This window comes from Artibeus jamaicensis, unplaced genomic scaffold, assembly GCF_021234435.1.
Source record: "Artibeus jamaicensis isolate MK-2021 breed Jamaican fruit bat unplaced genomic scaffold, CSHL_Jam_final contig_264, whole genome shotgun sequence".
Taxonomy (NCBI): Eukaryota; Metazoa; Chordata; class Mammalia; order Chiroptera; family Phyllostomidae; genus Artibeus; species Artibeus jamaicensis.
Window position 1 is genome coordinate 4615523 of NW_026521576.1, and position 25379 is coordinate 4640901.

The window sequence follows — 25379 nt, forward strand, 5'->3', positions numbered from 1 at the left end:
GCCCACCTAGGCTTCTTTAATCCTGTTGGGTTTTTTTTTTTTTAAATTTCCTTCTCCTTTTCTCCTCTCCCTCCCCTCATCCTTTATGTCTTACCCCCACATTGCACTAACCACAGCCTCCAGTAAGATCCTGAAAATAAGTGGTGATGATGTGCATCCTTATATTGGTCTCCACTTCAAAGAGAAAGAATTCAACACATCACCAAGTAAGAATAATTTTCTATTGTTTTTTAAATAAAAATCATTTGTCAGGTTAAACAAATTCACTTTTATACCTATGCTCCTATTATTTAAAGGTATTAATGGCAAACACAGGAACATGATGTGAAGACACATAGGGAGAACCCCACGTGACCACAGAGGCAGACACTGCAGTGATGCATTTACAAGCCAAGGAATGCCTAGGACTGTCAACACCAGAAGCTAAGAGAAAGGCATGGAACAGGCCCTTCCCTAGAACCTTCAGAGTGTGCATGGCTTGTTGACACCTGAGTCTTCTAACTTCTGAGACTATGAGAAAATACATTTCTGTTGTTGTAAGTCACCCAATTTGGGCTACCTTGTGATAGCAACCTTGGGAAGATAATATACAGACTCCATAAATATGAAAATATTGGCTCAGAAAAAAAATCAACTCAAGTAATTAATAACTGACTGAGTTCCAGTGATGGTGGTGAAAAGACTGGCAGATCCTCTCCCCTCAAAACAACTATAAAACTGGACAAAATACTTATTGCAAAACAACATTTATTTCAGGGCTTTGGAATAGCTCAAAAGCATACAACAAATCGAGGAGCATTTATTTAGTAAAAATTGGTGATCTTTGGATAAGAACAGTAGGAGTCTGGTTATGCTTCAACATGACAGCCCGGAGAATTAGAGTGGAGATGTTGTCTCCTGAAGCCGTTACCAGTCTAAAAGTTCCCATTCCAAAAAAATTTAAACACACAGATGATACATGAAGATATTCTCATTGCAAAATAATAAAATAAATAAGATGGAACTCTGCACTGATCCTCTAATCCTCCAATCTTATCTTTTTCCTTGGAATTATTATTATAGCTATATAGAAACAAATAATTTGCTGCTTATTTTGATATTTAAATAAAGTCATGCTGTATTATATAAAAATAGTCATTAATGCATACTTAATTTTATCAAATGCTTTCCTCCACCTACTAAGATGGTCAAATCTGTGTCTCTGACAACCAACCATCTACTCTTTGGTTCTGAGTTCAACTTTTTTTTTCTTTAGAGTCCACAGATAATTAAGATCATACAGTGTTTGTCTTTCTCTGGCTTATTTCACTTAGATAATGACCTCCATGTTCGTCCACGTGGTCACAAATGGCAGGATTTCCTTTTTTAAGGCTGAATAATAATCCATTGTGTATATTTACCACCTTTTCTTTACCCATGTCTTGACTATTGGAATAATGCTGCAATGAACACATGGGTACAGATATCTTTTCAAGATGGTGATTTCATTTCCATTGCCTATATAGTCAGAAGTGAACTGCTGGGTTATAAGGTAGTTCTAGTTTCATTTTCTTTTTTTGAGGAAACTCCATACTGTTTTCCATAGTGGATGAACCAATTTACATTCTCACCAACAGTGTACAGGTTTTCCTTTTCTCCACATCCTCTCCAGAACTGATCTACTGTCTTTTTAAAAATAGCCATCCACACAAGTGTCAGGTGATGTCACATTATGGTCTTGAACTGCCTTTTCCTGATGACGAGTGACACTGAGCATCTTTCCAGGTATCTGATGGCAATTTATATGTCTTCTTGGAGAAACGTGTCTTCATGTCCTCTGCCCATTTTGTTTTTTATTTTTTTAATTAAATTTACTGCAGTGACATTCGTTAGTAAGATCATACAGGTTGCAAGTGCACATTTCTATGATACTAGTGTGCCCACCACCTGAAGTCAAACCCAAACCATCTTTCATCATCATGTTAGCCACAGCCTCCATCCCTCATCCCCTTCCCTTTGGCAACCACCACACTGCTGTCTGTGTCCATGAGTTTCAGTTTTATATCCCACATATGAGTGAAATCATATGGCTTTTAGCTTTTTCTGACTGACTTATCTCACTTAGTATAATATTCTCAAGGTCCACTCATGTTCTTGCAAATGGCAGTATTTCATCTTTTCTTATGGCTGTGTATATGTACATCTTTATCCAATCATCTATCAAAGGATGCTTTGGTTGTCTCCATGTCTTGGCCACCATGAATAATGCTGCAATGAACATAGGGGTGCATACATCTTTGCAAATACATGTTTTTGAGTTTTTGGGGTAGATACCCAGAACAGGGATTGCTGGGTCATATGGTAACTCTATTCTTAATTTTTTGAAGAAATACCAGACTGCTTTCCACAGTGGCTGTACCAGTCTACATTCCCACCAGCAGTGAATGAGGGTTCCCTTTTCTCCATAACCTCTCTAATACTTGTTATCACTTCTCTTGTTGATAACAGCCACTTTAATAGATATGAGGTGTTATCTCATGGTAGTTTTGATTTACATGTCTCTAGTGAGACTGAACATCTTTTCATGTATCTGTTTGTATGTGTTCTTCGCAGAAATGTCTGTTCAGGTCCTATGCCCATTATTCAGTTGGATTGGTTGGTGTTAAGTTTTATGAGTTCTTTAAATATCTTATAAATTAAATCTTTTTCAGAGCTATTGTTTGCATCTGCCATTTTGTCAACTGCCTTTTGTTCTTTGTTTCTTTTGCCATGGATTCTTTTTAGTTTAATATAGTCCCAATATACCCATTTTTAAATTGGATTACTGTTTCTTTCAGTGGAGTTGTGTGAGGTCCTTACATACTTTAGATATTAGCTTCTTATCTGACATACAATTTGCAAATGGTTTCTCCTATCCCTTAAAATCCCTTTTCATTCTGTTGGTGGTTTTTTTTCTGCTGTGCAGAAGCTTTTTAGTTTGATGTAGTCCCTCTTATAATTTTTCTTTTGTTGCTTGTGCTTTCAGTGTCAGATGCAAAAAAAATCATTGCCACAACCAATATCAAAGAGCTTTTCACATTTTCTTCTGAGAATTTTATGTTTAAGTCTTTTATCCATTTTGAGTTGCTTTTACTTAATGGTGTAAGATAGGGGTCCACTTTCATTTTTCTGCATGTGGCTACCCAGTTTTTTCAGAACAATTTATTGAAGAGTATCTTTTCCCATTGTGTGCACTGGCACTCTTGTCACAGGTTAACTGATTATATGTGTACAGGTTCTCTATTATGTTTTATTAGTCTAAGTTTCTGCTTTTATGCCAGTACCCTGCTGTTTGATTACTATGGCTTTGCAATATACTTTCAAATTAGGAAATGAGATGACTCCAGCTTTGTTCTTCCTCAAGACTGTTTTGGCTATTTGGCATCTTTTGTGATTCCATATGAATTTTATGAGTGTTCTTCCTATTTTGTGAAAAATGCCATTGGAATTGCACTGAATCTGTAGATGCCTTTGGTTAGTATGTACATCTTAACAACATTAATTCTTCCAATCCAAGAACACAGGGTATCTTTCCATTTATTTCCATATTTTTCACCAATGTCTCAGTTTTCAGTGTGCATGCCTCATCTCCCTGGTGAAATTTATCCCTAAGTATGTTACTGAGTTTTTATGCTACGGTAAATGGGGTTGCTTTTTTCATTTGTCTGGTAGTTCATTATTAGTGTATAAAAACCATTTCTGCATGTTGACTTTACATCCTGAAACTGCACTGAGTTAATCTATTAGTTCTAACAGTTTTTAGGGGCATCTTTAAGGTTGGTTCTGTATACATAATTATATCACCTGCAAACACATTTTTATTTTTCCTTTCTGATTTTAATGCCTTTTATTTCTTTTTCTTGCCTAACTGCTGTAAACTAGGACATCCAGTACAATGTTGAATACAAATGGCGAGAGTGGGCATTCCTGTTCTTTTTTTTTAAACTTAAATCTATACTGACTTTTTCCCCTTTTATTAAATTTATTGGGGTGATACTGGTTAACAAAATTATATGTTTCAGATGCACCACTTTACAACACAACATCTGTACATTGTATTGTGTGTTCACCAACCCAAGTAAGTCTCCATCCAACATGACTTATTCCCCCTCCACTGACCCCATCTCTAGCAATCACCACACTGTTGTCCACGTCAATGAGTTTTCTTCTTTTTGTTCAATCTTTCTACCCAGCCCTCACCCTCCATCGGCTTTCAGTCTGTTCTCTATTGGTCTGTTACTATTTTGCTTGTTAGTTCATTTTGTTCATTAGATTCCACATATGAGTGAGATCACATGATACTTGTCTTTCTTTAACTGGCTTATTTCACTCAGCATAATGCTCTCCAGGTCCATCCATACTGTTGCAAAGGGTAAAATTTCCTTCTTTCTTACGGCCAATTAGTATTCCATTGTGTAAATGTTCCTAATCTAAGAGGGAAAAGCTTTGAGTTTTTCTTTACTGAGTATGATGTTGACTGTGGGTTTGTCATATATGGCCTTTATTATGGTTCAGGTACATTTCTCTTATACCTTATTTGTTGAAGGTTTTTAACATGAAAGGATGTTGAATTTTGTTAAGTGCTTTTACTCGATCTATTGAGTGACCATGACTTTAACCTCCATTCTGTTAATGTGGTGTACCACATTTGTTGATTTGGTTATATTCAACCATCCTTGCATCTCAAGAATAAATCCATGGCCACAGTGTATGATTATTTTAATATACCATTGAATTCATATCGCTAGTATTGTGTTGAAAATTTCTGCATATACATTCATCAAAGATACAGGCCTATATATTTTTTTCAATTTTTCTTTTATTGATTCTAGAGAAAGGGCGAGGGAGGGAGGAAAAGAGGGAGAGAAACATCAGCGTGAGAGAGAAACATCAACCGGCTGCCTCTCATACATGCCTCAGCTGGGGACCAAACCCACAACTCAGGCATGTGCCTGACTGGGAATTGAATTTACAACCTCTTAGTCTGCAAGACAATACCCAACCAAACCACACCAGCCAGGGCAATGCACCAGGCACTATTTATTCCCATAGTGTCCTTGTCTGGCTTTGTTATCAGGGTAATGCTGTACTGGTAAAATGAGTTTGGAAGTGATCCCTCTTCTTCAACTTTTTTGCAAGACTTGGGAAGGAATTAATTCTCTTTAAATGTTTAGTAGGCCCTGGCTGGTGTAGCTCAGTGGATTGAGCGCAGGTCTGCGAACCAGAGGATTGCGGTTCAATTCCCAGTCAGGATACATGCCTGGGTTGCAAGCCAGTTTCCTACAGGCCAGTTCCCAGCAGGGGACGCACTAGAGGCAACCATACATTGATGTTTGTTTCCCTCTCTCCTTCCCCTCTAAAGATAAATAAATAAGTAAGTAAGTAAATAAATAAATAAATATATTAAAAATGTTTAGCAGAATTCACCAGTGAAGTCATTTAGTCCTGGACTTTCCATTGTTGGGAAATTACTGATTACTGATTTAATTTCCTTACTAGTTATAGGTCCATTCAGATTCTCTATTTGTTCATAATTCAATCTGGATAGGTTATATGCTTTTAGGAATTTATACATTTCTTCCTACATTATCCATTATGTTGGAGCATAACTGTTCACAGAAATCTTTTATGATTCTTTGTGTTACTGTGCTATCAGTTGTAATGTCTCCTCTTTCAATTCTTAATTTATTTATAAGCCCTTTTTCCTAGTCTAGTTAGAGATTTGTCAATTTTGTTTTTCAGTAAACTAGCTCTTAGTTTCATTGATCGTTTCCACTGTTTTTATAGTCTCTATTTCATTTATTTTTGCTCCAATCTTTTCTTCAGCTAACATTGGGCTTAGTTCTTCTTTTTCCACTTCTTGAAGTGTAAAGTTAGGTTGTTTGTTTGGGATATTTCTTGTTTCCTAATGTAGTATAAACTTCCCTCTTAAAACTGTTTTGCTGTATTCCATCAGCTTCAGTATGCTGTATTTCCATCTTCACTTGTCTCAAGATATATTTTTATTTCCCTTTTGATTTCTTCTTTGACCCATTGGCTATTGCTAAGTATGTTGTTCAATTTCCACATATTTGTGCATTTTCCAGCTTTCCTCCTGTTATTGATTTCCATTGTGGTTGAAAAGATAACCTGATACGACTTCAATCTTTCTCAAGCTGTTAAGCCCTGTTTTGTGATCTCATAAATAATCTACCTGGAAATCTTCCATGTATACTTCTTAGGTCCATTTGTTTTAAATGTTATTCAGGTCCAGTATTTCCTTACTTATTTTCTGTCTGAATGATCAATCCATTGCTGATAGTAAGGTATTTAAGTCTCCTACTGTTAGTGCATTCCTGTTTATTTCTGACTGCAAATCTAGTAACATTTGCTTAACATATGTCACTGCTCTGATGTTTGGTGCATATATATTTGCAGTTGTCCTATCTTCTTGGTGACTTGATTCCCTTACCTTTATACAATGGCCCTCTTTGTCACTTCTTACAGATTTTGATTTAAAGCCTATTTTTTGTATGATATAAGTAAAGCCACCCCTGGTCTTTTGGTTTACATCAGCCAAAAATGTCTTTTTCTATCCTTCATTTTCATATGCGTGTCATTAAAGTTGAAGTCAGTCTCTTGTAGAGTATATAGTTTTGTCTTACGTTTTTAATTCATTCAGCCACTCTGTATCTTTTCACTTAATCCTTTTACATTTAATGTAATTACTGAAAAGTAGTAACTTATTATTACTATTTCGTTATTTGCTGGCTGAACTATAGTTCTTTTGTTCCTTTCTTTCTCTCTTGCTTGGCTGCCCTTTGCAACTTGATGATTTTTTCCATAGTGGTATATATTGTTTTTTTTCTCTTTATATTTTGTGAATCTATTATAGGTATTTGCTTTGTGATTACTATGAGGCTTATATTAAAATATGGTTATAAAAATCTATCCTGTTAACTTTAATCACATACAATTTATATCTTTTTATATTGTGTATCCATTAAAAAGTACTATATTATTATTTTTTCATTTTTATTGTTGTTCAATTACAGTTGTCCCCATTTTTTCTGCATTACTCTCCCCTCCCACACATACCCCTCACCCCCACATTCAATCCTTCCAGTCCCAGTTGTCTTTGTCCATGAGTCCTTTATACATGTTCCTTGATTTGACCCTTCCCCTTCTTTCCCCCATTATCCTCCTCCCCATCCTCTCTGGACACTGTCAGTTTGTTCTTTATTTCCATGTCTCTATATTATTGTTTTAATAATATTTAAATCTTTTCACTAGAGTTAAGTGATTTATACACAACCATTATAATATTATTCTGAATGACTATATACTTACTTTTACCAGTCAATTTTATACTTCCATGTGTTTTCATGCTACTAATTGGTGTCCTTTCACTTCAGCTTAAAGAACTCCCTTTCGCATTTCTTGGAAAGCAGTATAGTGGTAAGGAATTGCCTCAGCTTTTGTTTGTCTAGGACAGTGGTACTTCTCCATTTCTGCAGAACAATGTTGTCAGTTAAAATATCCTTAGATGTCAGTTTTATTCTTTCAGCAATTTGATTGTATTGTTTACACTCTCTGGTAGTCTGCAAGATTTCTGATGAAAAATCTTTTAAAAACCTTTTGAACATTCTCTAGTAAAAAAAGTTTTTTTTTCCTCCTGCTGCTTTCAAAATTCTCTTTGTCTTTGATTTTTGATAGCTTTATTACAATGTGTCTTGATTAAGTCTTCTTTACATTGAATATGTATGGGAACCAATGAAATTCGTATACCTGGATGTACATATCTCTTCCTAGAGTTGGGAATTTCTTAAATAAGCTTTCTACCCTTTCTCTCTGTCTTCTCCTTCTGGCACTCCCATTATACAAGTATTACTTGCTTAATGGTGCTCCACAATTCACATAGGCTTTCTTCACATTTTGTTTTCATTCTTCTTTCTTTTTTCTCCTATGACAGAATAATTTCAAATGACTGGTCTTCTAGCTCACAGATTCTTTATTCTGCTTGGTCAAGTCTGATGCTGATACTCTCGATTGTATTTTTGTTTTCTTTCATTCATTGTATCTTCAGCTCCAGAATTTCTGTTTAGTCCTTATTATTTCTATTGGGTTGGCCAAAAAGTCCATAATATAAAAGACACATTTTTCATTTTCACCATTAACTTTATTGATTTGGATATTCTGAACATGTCTGTTATCTCCCACATAGTATAATGTTGACTGTTCTCAATTAATGCCTGGGGTTGATCACTATCAATTTCAACTGGTATACCTGACCTTGGAGCATTGTCTAGGGAGGAATCTCAAGCATAAAACTTCACAAACCACTTTTGACACATTCAATCACTCACAGCACCTTCTCCATACACTGTACAAATCTTTTTTTCTTGCATTTCAGTTACATTTTTACCTTTCTTGAAGTAATAAATCATAATATGCCAAAATGTTGCTTACTTTCTTCCATCTTCAATATTCAACAATGCAAAAATTCACCAATTTTGATAAGTTCTTAAAAAATGCATGCTGCTATAACAGTTATCACAATACAATCTAACAAAATTGTTTTGAATATAGTTAAAGACAACAAAGTGCTGCTAGAGCCATCTTACAGAAAAAAACAACAAATGAACTTTTTGGCCAATCTAATATTTCTCTTTTAAACTTCTCATTTTGCTCATATACTATTTTCCCTAATTTTGTTGAATTGTCTACATGTGTTCCCTTGAAGCCACCAAACTTCCTTAAAGCAATTATTTTGAATTATTTGGCATCTATGGACCTTCAATTCTTTGAGCATCACTTACTGAAGAATTATTGCTTATTTGGTTGGTTCATGTTTACTTTCTTTTTTGTGTTTCTTGTAGCCCTGTGCTGATATCTGTGCATTTGATAAAGCAGTAATCTCTTCTAGTTATTAGAGAGTGTTTTTTTTTTTTTTTTTTTAGGAAAAGACCTTCACTTGTGAGTGGATGCAGAGACACAGCTGCATGTGGTGTGGTATTCCCAGGGAGGCCAGTAGTGTAGTATCTATGCAGTTTCATCAGCTGGGATCAGGTATGGCATAGACTGCAGGTGTCCTCAACTGCAGGTGGCTAAAGCAGCTGTGGAGATGGTGGGATCTTCAGTGTTGAAGACTGCTTGTCAACTCCCAATCTCTTCTTGTCCCATGAGGATGATGTGACTAAGGGGAAACCCCTAGGCACCAAGTTCAACTGTGGTAGTGGTAGCACCGATGTCTGATGTACAGGCACCCATAGTGCATAGACAGAGCGGAGGTCTAAAAGTGCAGGTGCTCACAGAATGATGGTGACTCCAAATTCTGGGGTGCTGGCTATAGTGGCTCCAGTGCCTGAGGTACAGGAGCGTGTAGCTGCCACAGAGCTGGGTAGGGTATGGAGCATGGGTGTACCCAAAGCAGCTAGAGTTCTGGGGAAGGAGGTGCAATAGCATCTCCACTCTGGAGGGTTGATGGTAGCAATGGCTGTTGCTTACCTTGATGGCAAAAGCTGCCTATGTTTTCTCTGCAAAGTAAGCCACTGGGCTCTGGTGCCAACTAACACTGTGGGGTCCTCCACTGTGAATGCTGTGGGGAGCCCATGGCTGTTAGAATTATACAGTGCCTCAGCAGCAGAGGATGATGAGTCCTCTTAGAGCAGACCAGTAGAAACCAGGAGGATGGCACCTGCCATGTGACTGATACAGATACCTGTCCTTTGTTCCTATCTCCTGATATCACAGCTAAGGCCATTTCCCCAGCACTACTTTCTGTGCAGTTATTCTGATACTGCTCTATTGTGTTCCCACAAATTTTTAATGGGACTCTATGATCTCTTAGCAGGGGTGTCAATCTCATTTTCACCAGGGGTCACACCAGCCTTGCAGTTGCCTTCAAAGGACTGAATGTAAGTTTAGGACTGGATAAATGTAACTACTCCTTAACACTTAAGCAAGAGCTCGGCGCTGCCATCAAGTAGAAACAAGGTACCAGGCTGGATAAAACAAGGTGGAGGACCAGATTCAGCCCACAGACCTTGTGTTTGTCATCTGTGCCTTACAGGGATGCTTGCATTTATGGACAGATGTCTAATTGTTGTTTTATGGGGGAATGAAGGCTGGTGTCTTCTACTTAGCCATCTTGCTAATTCACTCCTCCCCATAATATTCTCAGGGGTCTCTTTCTCTCTGTCTTTTCAATCTGGGCAGAGTTCTCCACTCCATAGATTAACTCCAGCTGTCCTGAAGATTAGTGTCCAGGTATGGTTTTCTTTAGCTTTATACTGATAAAATTCACTCAATTTCTTGAGTCTGTAAGTTTTTGTCTTTCAGCAAACTTAGGAAGTTTTTGACACTGCACTTTTTCTCCTCTTCTCCTGGGACTTTAATGACACAAGTGTTAGATCTTTGTTCTTGTTCCACAGGTTTTGTTCTTCTTTTTTATTTTTTGTATTTTTTTCCTGAGTTCTGATTGGGTAGTTTTAGGTATTTTAGTTTCCAGTTTTAAAATTTCCATTTGTCTCTTCTTTCTTTATATCTTTTATTTCTTTGCTAATGTCTTCTATTTCACCTCTGTTTCAAGAATTTTTGTGATTGGTTCAATCATTTTTTAGAATAGTTGCTTTAAAGTCATTGTCAGATCATTCTAGCATCTATGCAATCTTGTCATTATCATGTGCTGGATATCATTTTCCATGCAAGTTCACATTTTTATGATTCCTCATTTTACAAGTAATTTTGGATTGCATTGGTTGGACTTGATTAGACCAATTTTGCATAATTTTATGAGATTCTAAGTCTGTTTAAATCCTGTAAGGACTGTTGTTATTTTTGCTTTAGCAGGTAATTGACCTGGTTAGGGTCAAGCTGCAAGTTGCAACCAGCCTTTTATGAGCTGTGGCTACACTATCAGTTCAGTTACCTGTGTCTTTGGTATACTAATCTGATGTGATACATGTGTATAGCACCAAGGACCAGTTGGAACAGAAGTGGGAGTCTGTCCATCTATCAACCCAGTTCTCAAAAATTTTATATATATGCTAATTAGGATAGGATACATGCATGCACATGTGAAAACAAATTTATCAGGATGCTTTTCTAAGCTCCTCTCTTTCCATGATTTCCCTGGTACTTCCTGGTTCCCTGGTCTCCCTTACAGACCTCTGGAGAGAAACCATGCACTTGTACATTCATAAGAAGCATGGCTAAATGGCAGGAGTTCAGACAGAGAAAAAAAGTAATGGGTTTTATTTTATGAAGGGTTATGAACTCTTTGAGGCCCAGTTCCACACAGTAGAGAAAAGGATCTCCTCGCTCACATTTTTATCTCCTGTTACCTGTTCATGCCCCTTAGAACTTTCTGTGGGCTGGGAGACAAGAGGAGAGAGAAAGAGAAACAGGAAGAATCCACCCCCTTCTCTCTCAGCTTGAAAGTTCCCTTTCCTGCTCTGTAAGATGAAACCTGCAGAGAAGCTGCAGATGGTGTCTCCTGCAGCTTCTCTGTCTGCACTGAGACCTCACTCACAGTCATCACATTACCCTGAGCTAAGATTATGAGATACCAGAGGAAAAACACTAAGCTCAATGCTAGCTCAATGGTACTTAGAATTCTGGTGTGCTTCCCCATTCTCCTGCTGCTACTTATTTCCTGAGTACTTAGTCCTATGCTCTGCATTGATTGGCCCAGGTCTACAGTTAGGTTCTAGGGAAAAAAAGGGGTGACAGAATATGCATACATCATCTTACCCAGAACTTGCCCAGTTATTTTTTTATTATGTGCCAAGTATTTGTTCACAAAACTGATTGTACAAGTAATGTGGGGTCCAGATTAGTGTCACCTTTATGTAAAAAGAATCTCTGTACCTCTGCCTGAGCACAGAGCACTCTGAGATTGCCTTCATGAGGGTACCATGCTCTGAAATACATCTCTCTGCCTGGCCTAGTTCCAGTGGTCTTTCCTTCTCCAATACAGTACCCCAGCAAGGCCAGCCTCCTGGCTTGAAATTTTGAGGCCCCTTTTCCATAGTCTAGTGACCTGCTGAAACATCAATGCTCAGCCTCTCAGCCATCCTGCAGAAATGGAAAATGCCCCCGGAAAAAATATCCCAATACTGGGCTCACATCCTGGGTCTCCTTCCTCTTCTGGATCCCCACCTGATAATTCTCCACAGTCTTCAGATTTCCCAATATCTTCAAGCAAATGATTTTTACAATGCATACAACTTTTTTGGTCATCCTCAGGGAACAATTAAACCAAGATAACAGATGTGCCATCCCTGGAAGTGACCACCTCCTTTTTCTTTTTTATAGATAAAGAAATTGTCTCTGAAAGGTTTCTTGAGGTTGGTGCACAGATGAAGGACTAGAGTTTAACTCCAGGCATGTCCTTCTAACCATTAAACCATAATGAAAATTAGCTTTATTTTGTAAGGATTTTTCTCTACCAGTTAATTGGCTGTATTAAAAACATGAACACATCCTTATTTTAAAACAGCCACTATAGATATTAAAAGTTACTTAAGGGGCTGCAATATGGAGGTGGAAAATGAGGATTTTTCTCATGCCTCCTCTAAAGAAGGGAACAGACACCCAAAATAACCAACCAAAGACACCTGAAGAATAGACTTTTAACCTTGAGACCAGCGGGAAGGGCAGGGAAGCAAAAGGGACTAGCTGTGCTCCAACAGGTGGCAGGCCAAGGTTACTGCATGACCGTGGGAGTTTCCCACTGTAAGGAATGAAGCCTGGATCACAGACTAGGCTCCTAAGTGTGGAGCAGTGCCACAGCCAAGATTAACTGCCCACAAAGCATCCAGTGGTGGAAGGCTACAGGGTTTCTACCTGCTGGGGAGTAATGGAGCCCACTGGAAAGAAAGCCACTATTTTATTCAAGGGGCCAAAGCACAGGTTTTCATCTGCAACCACTCACCCTGTGCTCCAGCAAAGGGAGGGCAGTATGGGTTGGAGTTGTCCAAGCAGAGTCTGGAGTGGGAGGCATTGGGGAGAGACATGAGGGAGCACCTGCTGGGATCCCTGTGACAGAACATCCCCAAATACCACAGCTTCCATTTTTATTGAGAAGAGCAAGCTCCTACCAGGGGAAAAACAATTACCCTACCCTGTGGGATACCACTCATCCCATCCTCTGAAATGCTGCTTGCACCATCCTCTGGCATCCATGTACCTCGCTCTGTATCTTTTCTTCCTTTCTTTTTTTCCCCAGCCTGCATCATAACCCCTACTGAAGAGACAGCAACACAGGCAGACTTGGGGGTGTCAGAGACTGGCTTTAGGGTGCAGCCATTCCATACACTTTCGTGGGAACCAGACCGGCACTTCCTTCTTACAGGAGAGCCAGAGAAACACCCTCCTGGTTTCCAGCAAGCCCAAACTCTGGACTCTGGAGGCCCTGCCCTGCTGAGTTCAGACAAATAATCTGGGACAGACTCAGACATGTGGCTCAGGGGCAGAGGAAACACCCATAATCTTCCCTGAACTCTAAACAGCATCTCATTCCCATGGGAGATCTAGAGGGTGAGGAGATACCCTGATTCTGCCATAAGCCCTCTGTGAAACAGGTCAGTGACTAGGACTGACAGCAGGCCAGCAAGGAGAGGCAGGTAGAGGTAGATCCAGTGGTACCTTGTGATGTTTGCTGACCCACCCATGGGCCCTTTGCTGATAAAAGCCTGCTTTGCAGCACAGCTTGGCCCACCCCTGGGGCAGCCACACCCCAAGGGGGCAGCCACACCCCAAGGAGACAGCCACAAACAACAGATGGCTTGTTGTCTCAAACAGGCTGCTGAGGGCTAGACACAAACAGAAACTGACATTGGCTTACATCAGCCTCAGAAAACATCACAGTGTATCCAAAGGGAGAACCCAACAGGCATGCACTAAACTCTATTGAGATAAAACCACTTTGTTCTTTTTGTTATTTTTCTTTTTCATGGCATTTTTATTATTTTTCTTTTTTCTCTATTTTTTATTTCATATCTTATATTTCACCCTTTCATTTTCTTACCCTATAGTTTTCCTTCTTTCCTTATTTTTAAATTCTTCCTCTTTCTTTATGCTGTTTTCCTCTTTCTATTCCTTCCTCTTATTGTTTCTCTTTCATCTCTCCTCTCATAGTCATTTTTTTTCCTTTGGTCTTCTCATATTCCTTTTTTCTTTCACTGTTCTATTTCCTATTCCTCTTTTCTTATTCTTTACTCTTTTGGTGTTGATTTTGCTATTGTTAGGGTTTTTTTGCTTGTTTTTGTTGTGTTTAGTTTTCTTCTTTTGTTCTGTCAGCACATGTACAACAATGTACAAGATGTGGTTGGGGTTCAACATCTCATTCAGTCAGCCAGTGGGGAAATACCACAACAAATAGGCCAATAACAATCAAGACTCAAATACAACAGAAGGGTCCACATACCCCCCCCCCCCCAAAAGGACATTCCTAGAGCATCCAGTTCAGGAGATCCAAAAGATTGCACCACTGCATTCCCACAACTTCTACCACATAAGGGCACCCCAAAACGGAGAGTCAAAGCAGATCTATCTAATACACAGAAAAAACAGAGTCAGATAAACTGGGGGGAAAAAGAAACAACCACTAAACAAAAGAAAAGGAGGAATCCCCAGAAGAGCTGAATGAAACTGAGGCAAGCAATTCAGCAGACATAGAGTTAAAAGTTAGGCTTATAATGGTGTTCAAGGAACTTCGTAAGAACTACAAAAAACTTAGTGGGAACTACATCAGTGAGAAAAAGGATATAGAAACTAAAAAAGAACTAGTTAGAAATGAACGTAATACCTGAAATAACTAGAAAGAATGAAAAGCAGGCTAGTGAAGCAGAGGATCAAATTAGTGATTCGAAAGACAAGGTAGAAAAGAATACCCATTCAGAACAAAAAAAAAAAAGATACAAGTTTAAACAGAACAAGAATAGTTTAAGGGAATTTAGGGACAACATGAAATGTAACAATATCTGTATCATAGGCATACCAGAAGAAAGTGAGCAAAAGACAGAAAACCTGTTTGAGGAAATAATGACAGAAAATATCTGGAACCTGGTCAGCAGGAAAAAGTTACACAAATTCAGTAAGCAAAGAGAGTCACAATCAAGATGAACCCTAAGAGACTCACATCAAGACACATAATAATTAAAATAGCAAACTTCCAAGGAAAAAGACAGAATCTTAAAAGCACCAAGAAACAGTTAATTATATACAAAGGCATTGCCATAAAAATGTCAGTTGATTTCTCAACAGAAACATTATAGACCAGAAGGGATTGGCATGAAGATTCAAAGTAATGAAAAGCAAGGGCCTACAACAAAGACTACTCTATCTATTTAAATTTAAAATTGAAGGCGAATTAAGAGCTTCCCAGACATACACACATATACACACACAAAAGGCATCAATTATAACCAACCAGCATTGCAACAGATGTTAAAAGAAATACTTTAAGGAGAAGAAAGATAGAAGAACATGGGTATACAGGGGAAAAATGATGATGAATAAGTATCAGTAATGACCTTATATGTAAACGAATTCAGTGATTCATGGATTAAGTGCTGAATGGATAAGAAAACATGACCCATATACATTATGCTGTCTATAAGAGAACCACCTCAGAATAGAAGATTAACACAGGCTGAAAGTAAAGGAATGAAAAAAACATTCCATGCAAATGGAGACAACAGAAAAGCTGGGGTAGCAGTATTTATAACTGACAAAATAGACTTCAAAAGAAAGGCCATAACAAGAGACAAAGAGTGTCTCTACATAATACTAAAGAAATCAATCCAACAAGAGAATATGTCCCTGGTAACACATATGCACCCAATATAGTAGAACCTAAATAATATAAAGAAAATCATGGTGGACTTTAAGGAAGATATCGACAACTATACCGTCTTAGTGGAGGTTTTTACACCCCACTATCACAAATTGATAGATCTTCAAGCAAAAAACAACAAAAACAGCAATTTTAAACAACACAGTAGATCAAAAGGCTTTAATGGATATGTACAGAACATTTCATCTAAAAGAAGAAGAATACACATTCTTCTCAAATGCAACATAGATTATTTCAAAGACAGACCAGATGTCAGGACACAAAATAAGTTTTAACAAATTCAAGAAAATCAATATCATAATAAGTACTCAGATTACAATGGCATGAAACTAGATATCAACTACACACACACACACAAAAACCCTCACAAACATTCAAACACCTGGCTGCTAAAAAGAGCATGTTATTAAACAGTGAATGGGAAACAGGTGTAATAGAGGAAGAAATCAAAAAGTAACTAGAAACTAATTAAAATGAATACATAACAACTCCAAACCTATGAGACACAACAAAAGCAGTCTGAGAGGGAAGGAAGTTCATAACATTACAGTTCTATCTCAAGAAGATAAAAAAATCTCAAATAAACAATCTAACCATACACCTAAAAGAACTAGAAAAACAACAAACAATGCCCACAGTGAGTAGAAGGCAGGAAATAATCAAGATAAGAGCAGAAAAAATGACACAAAGTAAAAAAAAACAAGTCAAAAGATCAATGAATCCAGGAGCTGGTTCTTCGAAAAGATAAACAAAACTGACAAACCTTTAACCAGACTCATCAAGAAAAAAACAGAGAGGACCAAAATAAATGAAATCAGAAACGGAAGTGGAGAATTAGTAAGTGATATCACAGAAATAACAAGGATTATGAGAAAATACTATGAACAACTATATGCCAAGAAAATGGACAACCTAGGTGAAATGGACAAATTTCTAGAAACATACAATCTTCCAAAACTGAATCAGGAAGAAGCAGAAAACCTGAATAGACTGATGACAGCTAATGAAATTGAAGCAATAATCAAAAAAACTCAAAGCAAACAGAAGTCCTGTACCAGATGGCTTTACAGGCAAATTTTACCAATCATTCCAAGAACTAACACCTATCCTTCTCAAACTATTCCACAAAATCAAGAGGAGGAAAGTTGTCCAAGCTCCTTTTACAAAGCTAATAGTATCCTAATTCCAAGACCAGGTAAAACAAAACAAAGAAAAAAAATTATAGGCTAAAATCCCTGATGAACATGATGCTTAAATCCTTAACAAAATATTAGCAAACTGAATCCAGCAGTACATTAAAAAGGTCATACTCCATGATCAAGTGGGGTTTATCCTAGGGTTGCAAGGTATTTACAAATCAATAAATGTGATATACCACATAAACAAAATATAAGATAAAAATCACAGGACCATATCAATAGACATAGAAAAAGCCTGTGTTAAAATCAAACACTCATTTACGATAAAAACTCTCAGCAAAGTGGGAATAGAGGAATCATACCTCAGCATAATAAAGGCCATACATGAAAAATGTACAGCCAGCATTAAACTCAATGAGTAAATACTAAAAGTGTTTCCCTTAAGATCAGAAACAGGATAGGGATGTCTGCTTTCACCACTCTTATTCAAAATAGTACTGGAAGTCATAACCACAGCAATCATACAAGCAGAAGAAATAAAAGGCATCCAAATTGGAAAGGAGGAAGCAAAACTGTCATTATTCACAGACACATGATATTCTACAAAGAAAACCCTACAGGCTCCCCCAAACAACTACTAGACCCAATAAATGAATCCGGCAAAGCAGTGGGATACAAAATACTCAGACATCAATGGCATTTTTATACACCAATAATGAACTATCACAAAGAGAAACTAAGAAAAAATCCCATTTACTATTAACAAAAGAAATTAGGTATATAGAAATAAACTTAACCATTGAGGTAAAAAAGACCTGTACTTGGAAAATTACAGGATACAAAAGAAAGAAACTGAGGAAAATACAAATAAATGGAAGCATATACCATGTTCGTGGACTGGAAGAATTAACGTCATTAAAATGTCCATACTACCCAAAGCAATCTACAGATTCTGTTGAGATACTGATGGCATATTTCACAGAAATAGAACAAATACTCCAAAAATTTATATGGAACTAATAAACACCCTGAATAGCATCAGCAATCCTGAGAAGGAAGGACCAAGTAGGAGGGAATCACAATATCTGATATGAAACTGTATTATAAGGCCACTGTAATAAAGATAGTTTGGTACTGTCCCAAGAACAGACACCTAGATCAATAGAAGAGAACAGACAGCCCAGAAATAAACCAGTATCTTTATGGTCAACTAATATTTGACAAAGAAGGCAAGAGCATACATGGGAGTAAAGACAGTCTCATCAATCAATGATGTAGGGAAAACTGTACTGGTACATGCAAAAAAATGAAACTGGACCACCAACTTAAATCATACACCAGGATAAACTCAACATGGACAAAAGACTTAAATGTAGTCACAAAACTATAAAAATCATGGAGGAAAACACTGGCAGTAAAATTTCAGATTATCTTGCATAACAATATTTTTAATGATATATCTCCTAGGACAAGGGAAACAAAGAAAAAAATTAACAAATGGAATTGCATCAAATTAAAAAGCTTCTGCACAGCTAAAGAATGATCATAAATATGAAAAGGGAATCCACTGTTTCGGAAACCATATCTTCAATTATACATCAGACAAGGGTTTAATATCTAAAAATATAAAGAATTTATTATTCAAAACCGGAAAGACAATCCAATTAAAAAATAGGCAAAGGACCTGAACAGACACTTCTCCAAGGAGGACGTACAGATGGCCCATAGACATATGAACAAATGTTCAACATCACTAATCATCAGAGAAATGCAAAGTAAAACCACAGTGAGATATCACTTCACACCTGACAAAATGGCTACCATTAATAAATCAACAAGTAACAAGTGCATGTGAGGATGCAGAGAAAAGGGAATCCTAGTGCACTGTTGGTGGGAATGCAGACTGGTGCAGCCACTGTGGAAAAGAGTATGGAGTTTCCTCAAAAAATTAAAAATGGAACTCCTTCTGACCCAGCAATTCCACTGCTGGAAATATATCCTAATAATCCTGAAACATTAATGCAAAAGTATATGTGTACTCCTATGTTCATAGCAGCATTATTTACAATATACAAAATTTGGAAACAGCCTAAATGCTCATCAGTAAGTGAGTGAATAAAAAAGCTGTGGTACGTTTACACAATAGTAACAGTAAAAAAGAAGGAATTCTTACCTGTGGCAACTAACTGGAGACTATTATGCTAAGTGAAAAAAGTCAATCAGTGAAAGACAAATACCATAGGATCTTACTCATAAGCGGAATCTAATAATGAGCAGATTAGAATCAGAAGCATAGAAACATGGAACAGACAGCTCTAAAAAACGAAGGTGGGGACTGATGAAAGAAGGGGAAAGGATTAGTCAAAGAACGTATGTGTGTGATCCATGGACATGGACAGCAGTGTGGGGATCGCCTGAGGGAGTGGGGAGGGCTCAGTGGAGGGCAGTAGAGGGGAAAATTGGAACAACGGTAAAAGCATAAACAAAATAATTTTTAGAAGTGAAAAAAAATAATATTGAAATTAAATTGACATGACATGACATGACATGAAATGAAATGAAATAAAGAATCACGACAGACAATGCTGCTTCTCCCTTGATTCCTCAGACTAGGTTGGGCCAAGTCCTTTACCAGGACTTGGCTCCATTAAGGGTTATTAGGCTGACAGTTTTACTATTTGAATAAATCTCCAAATAAATATAATGGAAGTCACTGGAAACATATGATACAAAATTTATCAATGACTAACAGTTATTTTTCATGAATGTACAGTATTTCCTCCACATGGGATACACTGCCAGACCCCCAGGAGGTGCCTGAAACTGTAGACAGAACCAACCCCAGATATATTATGTTTATCCTATACATAATATACCTATGATAAAGTTTAACTTATAAGTTAGGTGCAACAAGTGATTAAAATAGCGACCTAAAACAGAACAATTACAACTACATATGTAATAAAACATATGTGAATGTACTCTCTGCAAACTTGTACTAATTTTTTTTCCTTTTTCACAATTTCACAGGTAGCAGATTAGTTTTTACCATAGATCTCGGCAACCTAATCATACAATTTTTATTTTTTCCTTATTAACTCAAGAACTTTCATCTTTTCACTTAAAGCAACTTACAGCTTCTCTTCGGCACATCTGAATCACCAGCATCACTGTGCTTGCACTTTGAGGACATTATTATGTAAAATAAGGGCTACTTGAATACAAACACTATAACATCTCAACAATCAACCCGATAACCTACACGGCTAAGTGACTAAGCAGCCGGAGCACATAAAGCATGGAGACACTGTACAAAGGGGATGATTCGTATCCAGGGCAAAATGGAGGACAGTATAAGCTTTCATCGTGCTACTAAGAGCACTGCACAACTTAAAACTTAAGGAATTTAGGGGAGATTCAAGATGGCAGTGGAGTAGTTGAGTGCTACATTTACCTCCTCCCAGAACTAAACTGGAATTACAACTAAAATATAGAAAGATCACTTGAATAACCAACAGAAGACTGACTAAGCAGAGAAGTTTTATATCCAAGTATTTATAGAAGACATATCCGGACTGGTAGGATGAGCAGAAACACCAAGAAGAGTTGGCCTTGCACCCACGTGTGGTGATTGAGAATCTGGAGGGATATCTCAGCTTCAAAGTTTCCCCTTGAGGAGCAAAACCCGCCTCCATCAAGCTCCCCAGCCCAGAGCAGCAGAGTCACCCAAATAATACCTGGCTGTGAAAATCAGCATGAATTCTGTCAGGGAGAGACAGGAGTCTGCTAAAAACATAGGAGCCTTCCTAAAGGGCTAACTCACAAAATCTGATTTGCAGCAACTCATCCTGAACTCTGGTAGAGGGAGGGCAAGTGAACTAGAGACATGTAAGGTGAGACTGGGGTTTGTGGTTTCAAGGAGAGCTGAAGGGACAAGGGCCAGGATCCCTGTGCTGAGTCTCCCTCCCACATCATAGATGCCATCTTTCTTGGGTGGAAGACTACCCTCCTTATGGCATCAGTCTGGGGAAACAGAATAGCCCCACCCTCAGGAATCCCCTCCCATATCACTCTGTGGGGCTCAAACCCTGCTGAGGAGTAAGCTGCCTGGGCAGGGTTGTAGAGGACAGGACAGAATCAGAGAGTTGCAGTGACTGAGTTGTGTGGCTCTTGGGCTGGGACCACTCCTCCCTTTCCCCCCCGTCTGACCAGCACTCCCCTTTCCAGGAGACCCACTAGCAGCATGCTCCAAACTCCCAGCAGCCTGGCCCTGGTGATCTCAGGCTCCTGGGAAAATCTGGGACAGACTGAGTTGTGTGGCTCTGAGACAAGGGTCATTTTTCCATCACAAACCTGAATGGTACAGATCTCTTCCTTCATAGGGCCAAATTTTGTCTGTTTGGGCCTGAAAAACTCTTGCTGGTTTTATTCTGACAATTTCCTGAGACCCTATCCCACCACACAGGTCTGCAAACATCTGGTAGGTGGTAGCTAGACTTGGCATATAGTGAAATTTTTGTTGAGTGGCCTCAGACCCAGCACTGGCATTGAGATTGAACTTGTATCAATCTGAGGAACACCACTCACCATTACCTAGTGACTCACTGAGAACTTTCCTCTTGCAATTTGAGTACTGCCAGAGGCTCTTTCAGGGACTGAGTCTAACAAGCAGCCAGCAGGTGGAAGCAGGCAAAGGCAGAACTCAGGGTGCTTTGGGACTTTTGCTGGCCTACCCCCCAGACTTATTGCTGATGAAAGCTGCCCTTGGTGCACTTGGTGCCCTTGGTCCTTCCCATGCACACCTGGGCCCAAGAAAGGCAGCCATAAACTGCGGATCACTATGAGCTCTAAACAGGTACCCAGAGCCAGTCTCAGGCAGTATCTGACATTGATCTGCACCAGAGCCCATCCCAAGTAGCACCAGACTCAACATGCCCAGTGGCTGGCTTCGCACACAACATTAGAGCAGGACCCAATTAGTTTCACAAGGGGCATATCCTAAGGAGATTTCAGCAGGCACCAGACCCTGCTGAGGTGAATTCTGCTTAGTGTTGTCACCACCTACACAGTAGCTCATACACTGTGACTGAGGTGGGATCTCAGTCAGCCAGCCTGAGGGGAAAACCGATACACAGATGAATAGCAAGCAATCGAGATTCACTTATAACAGGAGGGCTCACATAACCCACACAAAGGACATTCCTAGACACCCAGATCAGATAATCAAAGAGACTGTGCCACTGGATCTCAACAAGATACCTATTATGTAAGACCACCCCACAAAGATTGGGAGTCATAGCAGTTTGTTGTAATACATAGAAAGAAACAAACAAACAAAAGAAGCCAAAATGAGGAGACAAAGAACATGCCCCAAATGAAAGAACAGGAGAAATCTCCAGAAAAAAGCTAAATGAAATAGAGGCAAGCAATTTACCAGATAGGGAGTGCAAAAAACAAACAAACAAAAGGTTATAAGGATGATCAAGAAACTTAGTGAGGCCCTGGCTGGTGTGTGGCTCAATGGACTGAGTGCCAGACTGTGAACCAGAGGGTTGACAGTTCAATTCTCAGCCTAGGGCACATGCCTGGGTTGCAGGCCAGGTCCCTGGTGGAGGGCGCTTGAGAGGCAACCACACATTAATGTTTCTCTCCCTCTCTTTCTCTCTCCCCTTCTCTCTCTAAAAATAAATAAATAAAATCTTTAAAAATAAAAAGAAACTTAGTGAGAACTATAAGGAACTTAGTGGGAACTACAAGAGGATGAAAAAGAACATAGAAACAAAAAAATGCAGTCAGAGATGAAGAATACAGTATCTAATAGGAAGAATACACTAGAAGAAATAAACAGTAGCTTGGATTAAGCAGAGGACTGATTTAGCAAGTTGGAAGACAAAGTCAGTCTGATTGGAAGACACCCAATCAGAGCAGCAAAAAGGAAAAAATAATTAAGAAAAAGAGGGCAGTTTAATTAACCTCAGGGACAAAATAAAGCACAACAACATTCATATCGGGAGGTACCACAAGGAAAAGAAAGACAATGAAGGATTGAGAAACTCTTTGAAGAAATAATGACTAAAAACTTCCCTGGTGAAGAATAAGACACACAATTCTAGGAGGCACAGAGAATCCCCAAATAAGTTGAATCCAAAGAGGCCCACACCAAGACATATTATAATTAAAATGGCAAAGGTTAAGGACAAAGAGAGCATCTTAAAAACTACAAAAGAAAGAAAGTTAGTTACCTACAAGGGAGCTCCCATAAGACTGTCAGCTAATTTCTCAACAGAAACACTTTAGTCCAGAAGGGACAGGCATGAAATATTCAAAGTGATGAAAATCAAGGACCTAAAATCAAGAATACTTTACCCAACAAGGCTATCATTTAAAATTGGAGGAGAAATAAAAAACTTCCCAGACAAGAAAATCACTAAAGCAGTTCATTACCACCAAATCAATATTACACAAAAAAGTTAAAGGGTCTGCTTTAAGAAGATAATTGAAAACAAACAAACAAACAGGACCATAATTAAAAGAACAAAATGGTGCCCTGATGGGTGTGGCTTAGTGGGATGAGCACTGTCCCACAAACCAAAAGAAAGCCAGCTTGATTCCCAGTCAGGGCACAAGCCCAGGTTGCAAGCCAGGTCTCTGTGTAGAGGTGTGCAAGAGGCAAACTACTGATGTTTCTCTCACACATTTATATTTCTTTCCCTCTCCTTTTACCTTCCTTTCCCTCTCACTAAAAATAAATAAATAAAATCTTTCTTTATTGTTGGTCTAGTACAGTTGTCTCTATTCCTGCTCCCACTTTCCTCCTAATAAAATCTTTTTTAAAATAGCAATAAATATGTTCCTATCAATAATCACTTTAAATGTAAATGGATTATATCAAAACACAAGAGGTAACTGAATGGGTAAGGATACACATAGACTAAAGGTAAACAGAAAAAGATACTTCATGAAAATGAAAGAAAACTGGGTGGCAATACTTAATCAGACAAAACAGACTTTAAGACAAATGCTAGTTAAGTGACAAAGAAAGACTGTACATAATAGTAACGGAATCAATCAAACAACAGCATATAGCTCTTGTAAACATTTATGTATTCGATATAAGGGCACCTAAATATATAATATAAAGCAAATCATGATAGACATAAAGGGAAAGACTGACAGTAACAGTCATACTAGGGGATTTTAATACCCTATTGATAAATGAATAGATCTTCCACACAGAAAATCAACAAGGGAACAGTGGCCTTAAAAAAAACACTAGATCACATGAACTTAATTGGTATTGTCAGAGCATTTCATCCCAAAGCAGCAGAATATATATTCTTTTCAAATCAGGATAGGCCTCATGTTGGGACATAAAGCAAGTTCTGAATAAATTTAAGATGATTGAAATCATATTAAGCATCTTATCAAACCATAATGATATGAAATTAGAAATTGATCACAAGAAAAAAACTAAAAAAAAGTTATGAAGATGAAATAACTTGTTACTAAATAATGAAAAAATTAACAAGAACATCAAGGAAGAAATAAAAAATACACTGCAACAAATGAAACTGAGAACACAACAACCCAAAACCTATGGGACAAAGAGAATGCAGTCTTAAGAGAGAAATTCATAGCATTACAGGCCTACCTCAAGAAAAACGAAAATCTCCAATTAAAAAATCTAACTCTACATTTAAAGTAACTAAAAAATGAACAAAGCTCAAAGAGAGTAAAAAAGGAAATAATAAAGATCAAAGCAGAAATAAACAAAATAGAGTCTCAAAAAATTACAAGATATAAATGAAATCAAGAGCTGGTTGTTTGAAAAGATAAACAAGACTGAGAAAACTTTAACCAGACTCATCAAAAAAAGAAGGGGGGTGGTGGGAGTGGACCAAAACAAATAAATTCAGAAATGAAAGAGAAGTAACAACTAACACCAAAAAAATACAAAGGATTATAAGAAAATATTATGAACCACTACATGCCAACAGACTGGACAAGCTGGATAAAATGGATAAATTCCTAGAAATATACAATTTTCCAAAATTAAATCAGGAAGAATCAGAGAATATGAACAGAGAGATAACACCTAGTGAAATTGAAGCACTAATCACAAAATTGCCAACAAACAAAAGCTCTGGATGGGATGACTTCACAGGTTACTTTTACGAAACATTCCAGTAAGAATTAACACCTCTCCTTTCCAAACGATTCCAAAAATTTTTAGAGGAGGGAAGGCTCCCAAGCTCATTTTATGAGGCCAGCATTATCCTAATTCCAAAACCAGATAAAAACACTATGAAAAAAGAAAATTATAGGCTAATACCCCAGATGAACATAGATGCTAAAATCCTCAACAAAATATTAGCAAACTG

General features: G+C 37.9%; 1 protein-coding gene across 10 annotated transcripts in view; it reads right to left on the bottom strand.

Annotated features, from left to right (window-relative positions):
• WNK2 (WNK lysine deficient protein kinase 2) overlaps positions 1-25379 on the bottom strand; it is a 149328-nt gene that overhangs the window by 59205 nt on the left and 64744 nt on the right. The window lies entirely within an intron of this gene.